The following is a 17,257-nucleotide window of genomic DNA, read 5'->3' on the forward strand; positions in this document are numbered from 1 at the left end:
TCTATTCCGGGCCACACCCCCTTCCTCCCTCACACTAGGACGGCTGAATGAGCAGCCAATAAGACAATAAATCGGGTAGAACGAGGGGGTTTTGAATGAAAAGAAACACAGGGATAGTGTCAGTCAGGGACAGATGAGGAGGGGGGGAGGGTATTAGGGAGAGTTTAGATCATAATAGGTACCCTTTAACCTGTTCAGGACCCATGACGTATGCATACGTCTTCACACCCTGGGTCTTAAGGACCCATGACGTATGCATACGTCATGGCGTTTTCCGGTCTCTGGCGCTCGCCGGGCAGAGATCGGAACTGGATGCCTGCTGAAATCCTTCAGCAGGCATCCAGGGCAAACGCCGACGGGGGCCATGTAGGCCCCCCATGTCGGTGATCGCCGCAAATCGCAAGGGAAATCGCCCTTGCGATCTGCGGCGATACCGGGCTGATCGGGTCTCTGGGACCCGACCGCCCGGTAATTTCGCATGATCCCGGCTGTCGCAGACAGCCAGGACCATGCTGGAGTATCGGAGCGAGGTGGCAAGCCGGCCACCTCCTCCGATCCCCTGCGATCTGTCGGTTAGTTAACCGACCAATCGCAGGAGGGGGGGCGGTTACTGAAAGTCCGGAGAGGACGGGAGGAAGACCGGAGGACGCGGCGGGGGACGGGGGAGTGCTGGGGACCGGCCCCGGTACTTACCTCGTCCCTGAAGACCCGGATCCAGACGATGAAGACGGCGGCGGCGGCGACAGGTGAGTAGATCTTCAGCCGCGGTCGGGCCCTTTACAGCAATGCACGTCGCCGTAAAGCGACATGCATTGCTGTAATAGGACCCTGTAAACTACAACTCCCAGCATGCCCAGACAGCCCTTGGCGTCTGGGCATGCTGGGAGTTGCAGTTTTGCAACATCTGGAGGTCCACAGTTTTTGGACCACTGTGCCCTTCCAGATGTTGCAAAACTACACATCCTCAGCATGCCCTTACTGTCCAGGCATGCTGGGAGTTGTAGTTCTGTAACATCTGGCCCTTCAGATGTTGCAGAACTACAACTCCCAGCATGCCTGGACAGTTTTGGCATACTGTGAGTTGTAGTTTTGCAACATCTGGAAGGGCACAGATTGGGAACCACTGTATTAGTGGTCTGCAAACTAGTCCTCCAGATGTTGCAAAACTACAACTCCAAGCATGCTGGGAGTTGTAGTTCGGCAACATCTGGCTCTAAAGATGTTGCCGAACTACTACTCCCAGCATGCCTGAGAATGTTTGGGAGTTGTGGTTTTGCAACAGCTGGAGGCACACTGGTTGGGAAACATTGTTTCCTAACTCAGTGTTTCCCAACCCGTGTGCCTCCAGCTGTTGCAAAACCACAACTCCCAAACATTCTCAGGCATGCTGGGAGTAGTAGTTTTGCAACAGCTGGAGGTCCCCCCCCTGTGAATGTACAGGGTACATTCACATGGGCAGGGGGCTTACAGTGAGTATCGGGCTGCAAGTTTGCGATGCAGCAAATTTTGCGCGGCAGCTCAAACTCGCTGTAATCCCCCCGCCCGTGTGACTGTACCCTAAAAACACTACACTACACTAACACAAAATAAAATAAAAAGTAAAAAACACTACATATACACATACCCCTACACAGCCCCCCTCCCTCCCCAATAAAAATGAAAAACGTCTGGTACGCCACTCTTTCCAAAATGGAGCCTCCAGCTGTTGCAAAACAACAACTCCCAGTATTGCCAGACAGCCGTTGACTGTCCAGGCATGCTGGGAGTTTTATAACAGCTGGAGGCACCCTGTTTGGGAATCACTGGCGTAGAATACCCCTATGTCCACCCCTATGCAAATCCCTAATTCAGGCCTCAAATGCACATGGCGCTCTCACTTTGGAGCCCTGTCGTATTTCAGGGCAACAGTTTAGGGCCACATATGGGGTATCGCCGTACTCGGGAGAAATTGCCTTACAAATCTTGGGGGTCTTTTTCTCCTTTCACCCCTTATGAAAAGGTGAAGTTGGGGTCTACACCAGCATGTTAGTGTAAAAAAAATAAACTTTTTACACTAACATGCTGGTGTTGCCCTATACTTTTCATTTTGACAAGAGGTAAAGGGGAAAAAAGCCCCACAAAATTTGTAACACAATTTCTCCCGACTACAGAGATACCCCATATGTGAGAGACAATTTCTCCCGACTACAGAGATACCCCATATGTGGGCACAAAGTGCTCTGGGGGCGCACAACAAGGCCCAGAAGGGAGAGTGCACCATGTACATTTGAGGTGATTTGCACAGGGGTGGCTGTTACAGCGGTTTTGACAAATGCAAAAAAAAAAAAAACCCCACATGTGACCCCATTTCGGAAACTAGACCCCTCACGGAATGTAATGAGGGGTGCAGTGAGAATTTACACCCCACTGGTGTCTGACAGATCTTTGGAACAGTGGGCTGTGCAAATTAAAAATGTTGTACAGCCCACTGTTCCAAAGATTTGACAGACACCAGTGGGGGGTAAATGCTCATTTTATGCCTTGTTACGTTCCTCAAGGGGTCTAGTTTCCAAAATGGTATGCCATGTGGGGGTTATTTTGCTGTCCTGGCACCATATGGGCTTCCTAAATGCGACATGCCCCCCGAGCAAAATTTGCTCTCAAAAAGCCAAATATGACTCCTTATCTTCTGAGCATTGTAGTTCGCCCGTAGTGCACTTCAGGTCAACTTATGGGGTACCTCCATACTCAGAAGAGATGTGGTTACAAATTTTGGGGGGTATTTTCTGCTATTAACCCTTGTAAAAATGTGAAATTTGGGGGAAACACACATTTTAGTGATTTTTTTTTTTTTTTTTTTTACGTATGCAAAAGTCGTGAAACCCCTGTGGGGTATTAAGGCTCACTTTATTTCTTTTTACGTTCCACAAGGGGTCTAGTTTCCAAAATGGTATGCCATGTGTTTTTTTTTTTGCTGTCCTGGCACCATAGGGGCTTCCTAAATGCGACATGCCCCCGAGCAAAATTTGCTCTCAAAAAGCCAAATATGACTCCTTCTCTTCTGAGCATTGTAGTTCACTCATAGTACACCTCAGGTCAACTTATGGGGTACCTCCATACTCAGAAGAGATGGGGTTACAATGTTTGGGGGGTATTTTCTGCTATTAACCCTTGCAAAAATGTGAAATTTGGGGGGAAACACACATTTTAGTGAAATTTTATTTTTATTTTTTTACATATGCAAAAGTCGTGAAACCCCTGTGGGGTATTAAGGCTCACTTTATTCCTTGTTGCGTACCTCAAGGGGTCTAGTTTCCAAAATGGTATGCCATGTGGGGGATTTTTGCTGTTCTGGCACCACAGGGTCTTCCTAAATGCAACATGCCTCCCAAAAACCATTTCAAAAAAACGTACTCTCCAAAATCCCCTTGTCGCTCCTTCGCTTCTGAGCCCTCTACTGCGCCCGCCGAACACTTTACATAGACATATGAGGTATGTGCTTACTCGAGAGAAATTGGGCTACAAATATAAGTATACATTTTCTCCTTTTTCCCCTTGTAAAAATTCAAAAATTGGGTCTACAAGAACATGCGAGTGTAAAAAATGGAGATTGTGAATTTTCTCCTTCACTTTGCTGTTATTCCTGTGAAACACCTAAAGGGTTAAAACGCGGACTGAATGTCATTTTGAATACTCTGGGGGGTGCAGTTTTTATAATGGGGTAATTTGTGGGGTATTTCTAATATGAAGACCCTTCAAATCCACTTCAAACCTGAACTGGTCCATGAAAAATTGTGAGTTTGGAAATTTTGTGAAAAATTGGAAAATTGCTGCTGAACTTTGAAGCCCTCTGGTGACTTCCAAAAGTAAAAACACGTAAATTTTATGATGCAAACATAAAATAGACATATTGTATATGTGAATAAAAAAAAAAAATTTGGAATATCCATTTTCCTTACAAGCAGAGAGCTTCAAAGTTAAAAAAATGCAAAATTTTCAAATTTTTCATAAAATGTTGGGATTTTTCACCAAGAAAGGATGCAAGTTACCACCAAATTTTACCACTATGTTAAAGTAGAATATGTCACGAAAAAACAATCTCGGAATCAGAATGATAACTAAAAGCATTCCAGAGTTATTAATGTTTAAAGTGACAGTGGTCAGAATTGCAAAAAATGGCCGGGTCCTGAGGTTTAAAATGGCTGGGTCCTTAAGGGGTTAAACATTTTACTGTTTTATGTGACTGTTTCTGTGTTTTCACCCTCTGGACAGCCATTGTTCAAAATTGTTATTTTGGAAAACTATTTAATAAACAGTTAGCTTAAAAGAAAATAGTTGATAAACCTTTTACTTTAAAAAAATATAATAATTTTACATCTTATTTAACTCTATGAAAGCTAGGTGACTACCAATCGAAAACCATTAGGATGCGTTCACATGGGTGGATAATCTTCGTGTTTCCCGCTGTTGAGGTCAGTTTAATCTGTTGTAGATTTTCCATTAAAAAAAGGCAGCAGGAATCATGTGGGTAATCCGCCCATGTGAACTTAACCTCAGGCTGGATTCACACACACCTTTTTGTAGCATTTTAAACAGCTCAGAAGATATGTTTTACAACACTGTACAGTGGGGGAGGGCCAGGAGCCACATATTAAGCGAGTACAGATTAGTTGCTTATCACAGGTAAACATTGCAGAGATTAAGTGGGTCGGCCGACAAAATAAAATGTGTGTCCGAAAACTAACAACTTTTAGTCACCAGCCCCATCCCTAAACATGTCCGCCCTGAGGTTGCCCAATCCCAACTGAGCTTCCTGCTTTAGTTTTGCCACACTAGGAAAGCCCACTGGCCTCATCCTTGACCTACGTTGGCCAGAGAATGGCTAAGAAGGGTTTGCCTATGTGTTGGGACACAAGTAGAACAGCGGGGCAGCATCAGTGGGGAATTTGCGGCAGGTGAGTACAAGTGTATTTATTTTCTCCCCTCCCCACCCTCAACATATTTAGATATATAAATATGAAGGACCCATTTAATGCTTATGAGACTTTAGGACCCCTGTGTGTGACTTATCTGCTGTTTTCTGGTCCCAAACTGTACCTTGTGATAGTTTTGGAGATTTAGTGAATCTTACAGGATCTCAAGTGTGCTAAAGAAGTCGGTTTCTATGTTCATCAGGCTTGATTTGCATCTCATAGGAATAGAGAGACTGACTGATCACAAGCTAGGGAACAAAATAATGCAGATGTCTCGGCAATAAAGGTAATTGTAATAAGAAAAAGTAAAAAATCAGAACACTTCTATTTACATTATATATTTGAGTAACTGGCCAGAAGATACTAATATTGGTAGGAGTGCTTAATTAAAGGGGTACTCCGGCAGGAAACATTTTTTTTTTTTATTTAAATCTAATGGTGCTAGAAAGTTATACAGATTTGTAAATGACTTCTATTTAAAAATTGAATCTTTAATCCTTCCAGTACTTTTCAGCTGCGGTGTACTCCGGTGGAAAACCTTTTTTATTTATTTATTTTTTAAATCAACTGGTGCCAGAAAGTTAAACAGATTTTTAAATTACTTCTATTAAAAAAATCTTAATCTTTCCAGTACTTATTAGCTGCTGAATACTACAGAGGTAATTCTTTTCTTTTTGGAACACAGTGCTTTCTGCTGACATCTCTGTCCATTTTAGGAACTGTCCAGAGCAGCATATGTTTTCTATGGGGATTTTCTCCTACTCTGGACAGTTCTTAAAATGGACAGAGGTGTCAGCAGAGAGCACTGTGGTCATGATGTCAGCAGAGAGCTCTGTGTTCCAATAAGAAAATAATTTCCTCTGTAGTATTCAGCAGCTAATAAGTACTGGAAAGATTAAGATTTTTTTTATAGAAGTAATTTACATTGTTATTTAAATTGTTTTACTTTCTGGCACTAGTTGATAAAGTTTTCCACCGGAGTACCCCTTTAAGTTTTTTTTTTTTTGTTATTGAGGTATTGAGAAAATGTATGCATCTTTTTATTGCCTAACATAAAAACAGGTTTGCAGAGTTGAATCAATTTTTAGAACAATCTGAGTATTTTCGGAAGGAATTAGGCTGTGTTTCCACATGGTGGGCATGGTTTTAAATGCATGCGTTCACTGTCTTGACCATATTCACACACAGTGAATTGCTTTTGCCGTGCTTCAATGAGATGAACAATTTCCTCATGGACACCTCTACGTCTAAGTGGATTCCACAGAATATTCTGGTTGTTTGTTTAAGCATTTTCCCAATCTGGAATTTGTTGATCTGTTCCATAATAATAGGGAGCGGGACAATGTGATTCCCATAGCATCGGCTGAGACCATGACACCTCATAATGTGTTTAAGCCTGGTGTTGTCAAAGACAGTCGTCACCTAGAATGGATGTGGATATCACCCTTTAGAGTTTCCCCAACAACATAATTCAGCTCACTGTAGAAGTTCTCCTTGTCTTGTAAGTTGGCAGCATCTGTGGGCACTTATTATTGGATCATAGGAACGTTTCATACCAGTGTTTTCAATCTGGCTATGATTTTTCTCATATTAACTAAGTCATAACTAATGGGATCTATGTAAGCCTGTGGGCTCAACTGGAATCCAACACCATGTTCATAGAAAGCGATTTCTCCTTATAAGCCAAGGTAAACAGCAATTGCTCCAAGGCAGCCAGTTTGGCCATTGCTGAGGCCCAGGATCTCTTGTTTCAGGTGTCCTCCCTCCTTAGGAAGTTGTGCAACCTTTCCTCCCTTTGCAAGCATCAATGCGTTCCATGTTCCAATCCTTGTTTAGCTTTTTCATGCTGAATGATGTTGCCAGAATCCCAGTCCATTTTTTTCATTAGTTTCTGTAACAATTGTAGTTTTAGTACGGTAGATTTGTTATTCTAAGGTCCCTATCCTCGCGGAGAGGCTATCACCTTGGGTATAGCTTTTGCAGAGAAGCACTTCATAAATCAGCCGCTGGATAGCAGAACAGATGGTGACAAACAAGAACTTCAGTGTAAATCTGGAGATCCTATGGTCCCAACTGGCCAAAGTACATAAAGGTATTGGGGCATTTTAGAATCCAACATGTGCCAAATAGGTTGATTTGTAATAGAAAAATAATTTTAAAAAAAGGCACACACACAAAAGCATGAACTTTTTATAGCTGTAATTTTTTGTTTTTTATTTTTTGTTCTCTATAGGGGAACCAGGTTGAGAGAATTGGATGTAAGAAAACAACCTGACTTACAGCAAATAATTTCCCGTTAGTACTGTGTATTGCTATGCCATGTTTCTTTGTAATTCTCCTCTAACTACTTCATATCCCGGTCACACGCCTTATCTAGTTGGGATTCCAGAGCTCCGATTATTGGCCATTTGAAGTGATGATTTGCCAAACAGAAGGAATACGGTTTGATTTTCATAGGCTAACTAGATCATGCAAATCTGAGGCAAGCAAATAAATTGTTTTGACAAGTTAACTGGAAAAATGACATAGATGTCTAAGAGGAATACATATATGCAAACTAAGCTGTCATGTTTACAAAATGTTTTTTTTTTTCTTCCGCTGGAAGAGTGCTGAGCAGAATAACACAGTCTATGTGATGTAATCGCAGTTATATGCTTAAAAAAGGTCTATTTGACACAGTAATTTGTAGCTTTATGCTGAATAGGTCTCTATTTTACCTCGAACCTTGCTCTTGAATACGAACGATTCTGCAAGGCTCCTGATGACACCGTATACAACAATGAACGTGTCATTTTTACCAAAAAGTACTCTGCGTGGAAACCAAAACCCTCAAAATTTACATAATAGCGGGGTTGTTTAAATTCTGTCCCACAATTATATTCTCTCATATGGGGGGAAAATTTAAAGTTCTGTCTATTAGAAGAGTAGGGGGAAAATATAAAAAAAATCATTGTGTGCCTAAGGGGTTAAGAGAGAATAGCAAAAGGGCAGTAAGGGGTTCCCGGCCAGCAATAATACAACCATTTGCACGAGGCTTTAGGCTAGGTTTATGTTGTATGAAGTGGAATGTGGTATCGCCAAATATATGTTCCAGAGATATTCAGCATGATTTGACTTCCAGTAAAAAAACTAATATTGAACAGATGTATTATTAAAATTGCTCCAGAAATTGGGCCCATATGCTGTGTACTTCCTCCAGCAAAAAAGGTATGGCTTCTGATAAAGGGGCATGACATAGAATGCAACACTGTGTGCCACAATTCTGGCCCCATTAAAGGGGTTTTCCCATCTGGGCACCATATCCCCTATCCAAAGGATCCTTGCAGATCAGTGGGGGTCTGACCACTGGGACCCCAGCTGATCCCTATAACAAAGTAAAACCTAAGTGAATGGAGCAGGCTAAGCATACACGGCAGCTACTCTGTTCATCCTTTATGGACCTCCTGAACATTGCCAAGTGCAGCTCTCAGCAAAAAATCTAAAGAACCTATAGAGAATGAATGCAGCTGTGCCATGCATGCAGCCTGCTCCAATTATTTAGGGGTGCCAGCAATCAGACCCCCCCCCCCCCCCCCAATCTGCAAGTTATCACCTATCCTGTGGATAGCATGCATGCCCAGCCAGAAAACACCCTGGAGGGTTAGTACACACATACAGTATTTGCTATGCATTTTTCTGACTTTCCTACCCATTGAAGTCAAAATCAGCAGCAGAAAATATGCAGCACATACTGTATGTGTGAACAGGTGAAAACACTTGAATTCCAGACTCCATAAAAACAATGAACAAGTTTACTCTTTTAGCAGAATCTGCTTGTAAATGCACCGATTGATTCCAGTGGCGCCTGCTGCACATGGAATGTCCACCCAGAAGTTCAGGCAGATATGGGCCCTAAGTCTATGGAGTCTGTCTACTGCCGAGGAGAGCTTCAAAACAGGGACAAAAGCGCTAAGCCGAGTGCTTCGTCAAGCTTGTTCTATTGATCAGTGGGGGTCTAAAATCCCAGATTCTGAATAAGGAAAACTTTGATGTGTATAAAAGGCATGCAGTGGTGTTGCTAGGGTTGATGTTACCCAGTGCGCTAGAAAATTGTGTCAAATAGATCAATTGCCACGTAAGGGTTAAGTTTTTACCATGTGAATTAAAGCTCCCAGTATGATCTAAGCTGTGGTTAGGGTATGCTGGAAGTTGTAGTTTTGCAACAGCTGGAGGCACCCTGGTTGGAAAACACTGACATAGATAGGGAATAGATATAGGACATAGATCAATGTTTCCTAATCAGGATGACTCCAGTTTTTCAACAGCTGGAGGCACCCTGTTCAGGAAACACTGATCTGTGTCCTTTCTATCTATCTTAGTGTTTCCCAACCAGGGTGCCTCCAGCTCCCTAGAAGACATCCTGGAGAAACACTGGCCAATCCTGAGGAACGACCCTTTTTTATGAGACACACTCCCCCAGCAACCTGTTGTCACATACAGGAGAAGCAATACACTCCGTAATATTGTAGCCCCCAGAGGATTAAAAACTCACAATCCCCAACCCGTAAGCTTCCTCTCGACCACAGGTTCCTATAGATGTGGGCATGTCTGTTGCAAGTGTTGTGCCAACTTGAAGCACTGTGCTAGAACCTTCACATCTAGAACCACGGGAGAGAGTTTTCCAATGAGAAAACACTGCTGGCGGCTAAATTGAGGGTGACCCTTCCTATTGTCCCCGAATTGGTGATACTGCACATTGCTCCTGAGGGTGTCCATCTACCTTGCTGTTGCATGTGTTTCTTTTTGTGGCCAAGCGTTGTTTTCTCGCTCACTGGATGCGGGCGGAGATACCCTCACCCAGGGACATGATTGACCAGGTGAAGAGATACATGCATTTGGATAGGCTGGAGATCTTGCGTTCCAAAGATAAATCGGCCAAGCCCTTTTTTAAGAAATGGAGAACTTTTATACAAGTCTTCCTTAGGGATGACGAAATTATTCAGCTCATGGGGCCTTTTGCTTCTATGACCTGGTATTTGATTAGGGAACTGTCGGGATCATTGGGGCGATTGAGACTGCCTTCTCGATCCAGGTGACCCTCCATTTTTCATTGCGCTTGAGGGGGAAACCTTAGACCTACTGCCACGTGTTTCTAGTTCTGAGATGCTGAGGATTTATACTTGGGTGATTGTCCGTTTTATGCCTTCTGGGTCCTAGGTGTTTGATTTGTGTTGCGGGGTTATTGGGGGAACTTTTGTGGAGGGGTGGGGGAGGGAGGGGGTTTTCTGGGGTCGTTTATTTTGCGGTACTGCAGATTCTCAGTTGCATGTATGAACTCTTTGACAGTGTCCTGTTGTATGGGGAATGCCCTGTCGGATTTAATTGTAATATGTAAAAACCCAATAAAGAGATGTTTAAAAATAAATAAAAAAAAACACTGCTAAATTGTTCTTCTCAATATGTCATATACGTTCTCGAATGCCAATGTGGTGTACAATATGTGGGGAGAACCATTAGGTGCCTACGGGAGAGAATCAAGAAGCACAAAAACAACGTCTACCAATGGTTTTCTCCTTCATAGTGTCTCCAAGCACATAACTCAGCACCATGACCAAAATTTTAACGATTTTTTCATTACCCCTGTAGAAAGTATATCCAAAGACAATCCACATTGTTAGATATTATTGGATATACAAGCTACAAACCCTGGTTCCCTCAGGCCTCAATGAGATGATTGAATGCTCCCTTTAGTCACGTCTATTATTTTACTGGTTATCTGGACTTTCTTTACCAATATTTTTATTATTATTATAACTATTATACTATTTATATTTTGTTTTATCCTGTTTTCATTATGTTCAATTTCTGATACGCTTTTTCTTGTATTACCCTATTAACCTTTTTGATTATATAGTCACACTGGCACTATATATAACCCTAGCTACCCACATCTATTCTGTGGGCTCATGGTACCTACTAGACTCATGTTAACATAAATTCTCAGACCTCTCTGCTATATATCTACCTTCCATATTCCTATGTTGTGCTATATAGGATTACTTGTGTGTTGGTATTATTTCCATACCATCTCTAATAAGAATTAGTACATATATCTGCTACAAATATCATATAAATTGTTCAATTTATATTACCCATTACAAGCTGCAGTACACACATATCCCTTAAGAACAACCTCTACCTTATCCTAGGTTCCCCATTAGATGGCTCTACTCCACTCATATATATATATATATATATATATATATATATATATATATATATATAAATTATAGCTCTATCTAATATATATTACAGCTCTATCTATAACTCTGTCCTACTATAATATATTTTAACTACCTGTGGCTGTTCTCCCCTTGTGTCATACCTATAAACTATCTCTATTACATCATTGTCCCACTGCTTATACATTCCAATAAATAGAGTATAGCACGATCATTATACAGACGTCGCTATCTGTTAAGCAGCTTGCACTGACAAGCAAGCACGGAGCTTGCGATCAACTGATTGGACGAGTGCTGATCACATGGCCACACAGCATAGCAACGCGTTCTGCGCAACCAGCCCGATGCGGCATGCGCGTACAGCGCCCTCCTCTTCACACATGGACTACGTTTGTTTACACTGTTCACACACCGCAGCGGGTCACTTCCGGCCTTCCGGGTTCTCCAGCAGTTGCAAATGACACATGCACATAAGGATTTAATACAGTTTTGCTGCAAATTTGTATCGGATATGTCTAATAATGTATATGTACACCATGTATGATATGATTTTACAGTTTTTTTACACTCTGCCTATTTTTAACCTCTTATTGTACACCCCTCCCCTTTGTTTTGGCGCCCATTTTCTGGGCTATATAAACCTGCTACTGTTGTTACTACCCTCATCTGAGGAAGGGAGGGATCCTCCTGAAATGCATAATCCTGTCTAAAAATAAATAAAATGTCTTCTGAGGACTTTCTCATTACCTCTGCATTTCTTCCTATAAGAGTCGGCAGCACCTTCTTCAAGGGTTTTTTCCTGCCTTGCCTCCAGAACTTTGTGAAAACTAGAATTGACAGCTTTTTTCTAGTTAAAACCAGTTTTTACTCAATGCCTTTGTTGAAACACCAGTTTTTACTAAACGCCTTTGCACAAACTAGAATATTTACTGAATGCCTTCACACAAACTAGAATTTATAGAATTTATGCCTTTTGTAAAAACTAGAATTTACTTTTTTATTTTGTGACATATTGTACTTTATATTAGTAGTAAATGTTGTTGATACATGCAGTGTTTTTTGTGCATTTTTCTAGATTTGAAATTCTCTACTTGTAAGGGAGATATTCCTGCCAAATAATCAATTATTAGGGATGTCCGATACCATTTTTTTAAGACCGAGTACAAGTACTGATACTTTTTTTTTAAAGGGGTACTCCCGTGAAAAACTTTTTATTTTAAATCAACTGGTGCCAGAAAGTTAAACAGATTTGTAAATCACTTCTATTAGAAAATCTTAATCCTTCCAGTACTTTTTAGGGGCTGTATACTAAAGAGAAATCCAAAAAAGAAATGCATTTCCTCTGATGTCATGACCACAGTGCTCTCTGCTGACCTCTGCTGTCCATTTTAGGAACTGTCCAGAGCAGCATATGTTTGCAATGGGGATATTCTTCTGCTCTGGACAGTTCCTGAAATGGTCAGCAGAGAGCACTGTGGTCATGACATCAGAGGAAATGCATTTCTTTTTTGGATTTCTCTTTAGTATACAGCCCCTAAAAAGTACTGGAAGGATTAAGATTTTTTAATAGAAGTGATTTACAAATCTGTTTTACTTTCTGGCACCAGTTGATTTAAAAAAAAAAAAAGTTTTCCACGGGAGTACCCCTTTAAGTACTCACTGATTATTTTAAATGTCATGTTATGTTTTTTTTGTTTATGGGAAGGGGTATTTTCAGTTTTTATTAGGGAAGGGCTTTTAAATAAAAAAAAAAAAAAAAACATAATGAATGTAAAAGTAAATCCCCCATATAGCTGTCCCATAAATGAAAACCCTCATATAAGCTATGTAGGTAGTAGGTAGCCCCCTGTTAGTTTGGTAGTTAGTCTCCATAATAGCTTGTAGGTAGTAGATAGCTCCCCACATTAGGTAGGCAGCAGATGTCCCCCACATTAGGTACCGTATTTATCGGCGCATAACACGCACTTTTTAGGCTAAAATTTTTAGCCTAAAGTCTATGTGCGTGTAATACGCCGATACACCCCCAGGAAAGGCAGGGGGAGAGAGGCCGTCGCTGCCCGCTTCTCTCCTCCTGCCTTTCCTGGGGTCTAGAGCGCTGCTGCCGGGCCTTCTCTCCCCCTGGCTATCGGCGCCGCTGTCCGTTCTGTCCCCCTGACTATCGGTGCCGGCGCCCCATTGCCGGCGCCGATAGCCAGGGGGAGAGAAGCGGCGCCGACAGCCAGGGGGAGAGAAAGGGCAGCGGCACCGGTGCCTCCCCCCATCCGGGTGGTATAATTACCTGGGTCGGGTCCGCGCTGCTGCAGGCCTCCGGCGTGCGTCCCCGGCGTCATTGCTATGCGCTGCACGGCGCGGTGCATGACGTCAGTGCGCCGCGCCGTGCATAGCAACGACGCAGGGGATGCGCGCCAGGGGGACAGAACGGGCAGCGGCGCCGATAGCCAGGGGGAGAGAAGGGCCGGCAGCAGGGCTCTAGACCCCAGGAAAGGCAGGGGGAGAGAAGCCGGCAGTGACGGCCTCTCTCCCCCTGCCTTTCCTGGGGGTGTATCGGGGTATACGCACGCCCACACACGCACCCTCATTTTACCATGGATATTTGGGTAAAAAACTTTTTTTACCCAAATATCCTTGGTAAAATGAGGGTGCGTGTTATAGGCCGGTGCGTGGTATACCCCGATAAATACGGTATCTAGCAGATGTCTCCCACATTAGGTATCTAGCAGATGTCTCCCACATTAGGTAGGCAGCAGAGTTCCCCCCATTGTAGGCAACAGTTCCTCCATAGCAGGCAGCAATTCCCCCCCCCCCCCCTCTCCTATCAGTCACCATCTTACCAGGCGCAGTGCTACACCTTCAGCGGCTGCCATTATTTGCATAATGTACATGTACAGTAACCCCCCGACATGCGATGGCCTCTCAGAGGATGTCAGCATTGACATACGATGCTTTTATATGTCGGGGCCATTGCATTAACTGCTATCCGACAGCGCAAAATGCTTAAGCTGCTGTCGGATAGCAGTTTAAGCATCCCGAACAGGTTCACTTACCTATCACCGCTGCTCAGGGTCCACTTCGCGATCCTCCGGTGTCTTCTGTATCTTCTCCGGGGTCCGGGCCTCGCTTTCCGGCGTCGTTACTATGCCGCTGCGCACGCCATGCGTAATAACGTCACCAGAAAGCGAGGCCCGGACACCGGAGAAGATGCGGAAGACACCGGAGCAGCGAGACAGCATCGGGAGCCCCTGGGACAGCATCAGGAGCGGTGAGGACGTGGTCCGGAGCGGCGGGGACAGGTGAGTATTAAATGCACTTTTTACATTACACGAATCCCTCAACATACGATGGATTCGACAAACGATGGGTCGTTTGGAACGAATTACCATCGTATGTTGAGGGACCACTGTATGTCATGCGTCGGGAAGGGGTTAAAACTAGTTTTAACTAGGTAGACCTGTTTTGAGTGAAATGTCTCAAATCTTTCCTCTGACCCCAGCAGGTCTCTGTGTGAGTAATGTCACATTACAGGGATAATAACCCCAATGATGTCACAGTACAGGGATAATACAGTGATGTCACAGTACAAGGATAAGGCACACAGTACATGGATAATACACAGTGATGAGTGATGTCACATTATAGGGATAACCCCAATGATGTCACAGTACTAAGATATTACAGGGATGTTATAGTATAGAGTAAATATGCAGTGATGTCACTGTGTTGGGGTGGGGTAGTATAAAATGGCCGGGGCCAGGGCACAGTATTTATACTCATACCTTTGTAACTTGCTAATCTTCTGTTCTCTTGCAGTTTCAAATCTTTCCTCTGACACTAGCAGGCCTCTGTGTGAGTCTGAGATCACATGCACAACAGGGGGTGGGGCAGAGAAGGGGGTGGAGCTGAGCAGACAGGCCAAGATTACTGAGTGGATGGAAGTGTTTCCCAAGCAGATTTCAAAACTACAACTCCCAGCATGCCCGGACAGCCTTTGGTGATATATGGACTCACTCAGAAGCTGACATTTGGGCCACTTGTCTTTTTATTTGGGGAACAGGCCCCGAATGTTTTAATCTAGTGACCCCCTGGCTGTCAGCATATTACAGAATTCAAAGTCACATATCTTGTAAAGTCCTGCACTGCTTGTAGCTCCTTTACATCCCACATCCCATCAGCTGTTTTCCCTCTGTGCCGAAGGAAGAAAAAAAAAAACAGTAGCAAAGTAGAAATATTTACAGAAAATATAATAGTGTCCCTTGAAGTGAAGCTCCATAAAAGTTTATGAACTCCGGTCTTGTGCTGCGATCCTCAGAGGCTCCTAGCACTGATGCTGTAAATTCATGCATGCTCGCTCCTGGCAGCCGCGTTCCCCCAGGAAGAGTGACAGGCCAGGAGCGAGCACAGCAGAAAACTTGTCCTATCCGCAGCTTTGTCCATCAGCCAATACTTGTCCATGACAAGCTGATGCTGCTTCGGGACTCGTCATTGTCCCAGGAGGTATGGGGACCCTTAGTGATGCGATTTTCAAAGACAGTTTTCTTAAATAAAATGTGATTTTTCAAAGACAGTTTTCTTAAATAAAATGTGATTTTTTTTTTTTAAAGAAGTATATTAGAAAAATTATTGAAGATAGAGGAAAAAGTCCAGCTCACCCCCGTTAGCACCCGCGTCGTGGACCTCACCGCATACTGTATGCAAAAAGAATAAATGTCCAGCGCAGAACCTCTGATGCAGGTGTGATCTTTATTAGTAGACAACAGTTCACATGGGCAGGCAGTGACGCGTTTCGATCGTCTCTGCGATCGTAATCATTTTGATAGCAGTACAATTAAGATTGCCGAGATGATCAAAATGCGTCACTGCCTGTCCATGTGAACTGTTGTCTACTAATAAAGATTGCACCTGCATCTGAGCTTCCGCACTGGATATTTGTTCTTTTAGAAAACTATTGTTTTGCCAAGATGTACAGCATATCAAAAGTTTTGTTTTGGTGCTTAGCGGAGGGGTACACGGCTATACAAGGGCGACGTGGTTATCTGGAGGCAGCGTGGGCAACCCGCATGAGCTTGCTTAGCAGAGGGGTATACGGAAGCGGCGTGGTCAACCGACCATGAGTCAGGCGACGTCGCACAACCAATAAGAATCATTCTCAAACACCACGTGTGAGCTAGATAAACTTTGATCTCAAGCGCCACATGTTATCTAGATGAACTTTGACCTCCGTGGAAACAGTTTGAACTGAGTAATTTTGTTAAAACTAGTCTTCTCTACTTTAAACTAGTTTCAGTTTACATTCGGTTTTTGATTAGCGGTAAATTCTAATTTGTACGAAGGCGTTCAGTAAATATTCTAGTTTGTAAGAAGGTTTTAATAAAAACTGGTGTTTCAACAATGGTGTTCAGTAAAAAGTTGTTTTAACTAGGAAAAAACAGTCAATTCTAATTTTCACAAAGACATTCAGTTAAAACTAGTTTTCACTGGGTAAAAGCAGTCCATACTAGTTTTTACAAAAGCATTTAGTCAAAACTAGTTTTAACTGAAAACTAGTTTTAACTGTTATACACACACACACACACACACTCTGCTCAAACAAAAAGGGAATGTCCTTCCAGACCTGTACTAAAGCATCCACCAACTCCTGGACAGTCTGTGGTGCAACGTGGCGTTGGTGGATGGAGCAAGATATGATGTTCCAGATGTGCTAAATCTGATTCAGTTTTGGGGAACGGGTGGGCCAGTCCATAGCATCAATGCCTTCCTCATGCAGGAACTGCTGACACACTTCAGCCACATGAGGTCTAGCATTGTCTTGCATTAGGAGGAACCCAGGGCCAACCGCACCAGCATATGGTCTCACAAGGGGTCTGAGGATCTCATATACACACAAGAAAAAGGGATACGCGCCCCTAGTGTAATATGTCAAACAATATTAATGAAATGATTAGCGGGTTTACACTCACCATGTGGGGTTGTGCTAAGAGCACAACACCTCAGTAGACATCTGGTTAAATATGGTGCTTGGATCTGCAGCTGTAGCTTATCCGGAATCAGCAACGCTGGTCCAGTGGAAAGATGCTCAAGATGAAACAA

The 17,257-nt window shown here is 43.1% G+C and overlaps 1 protein-coding gene across 12 annotated transcripts in view; it reads left to right on the forward strand.

The window, feature by feature from the left end:
• KIAA0825 (KIAA0825 ortholog) overlaps positions 1-17,257 on the forward strand; it is a 406,103-nt gene that overhangs the window by 7,859 nt on the left and 380,987 nt on the right. The window contains exons 1-2 of one of the 12 annotated variants that reach the window (XM_056538024.1): positions 5,217-5,238; positions 7,330-7,434. The exons of 9 other annotated variants lie outside the window; for them this stretch is intronic. The gene's annotated coding sequence lies outside the window, so the exon portion shown is untranslated. Of the gene's footprint in view, positions 1-5,174; positions 5,239-7,329; positions 7,435-11,612; positions 11,712-17,257 lie in introns of those variants that run through there. 2 more of the 12 variants (XM_056538014.1, XM_056538033.1) reach the window with 2 other exon arrangements.

The sequence above is a fragment of the Hyla sarda genome, chromosome 1 (genome assembly GCF_029499605.1).
Source record: "Hyla sarda isolate aHylSar1 chromosome 1, aHylSar1.hap1, whole genome shotgun sequence".
Taxonomy (NCBI): Eukaryota; Metazoa; Chordata; class Amphibia; order Anura; family Hylidae; genus Hyla; species Hyla sarda.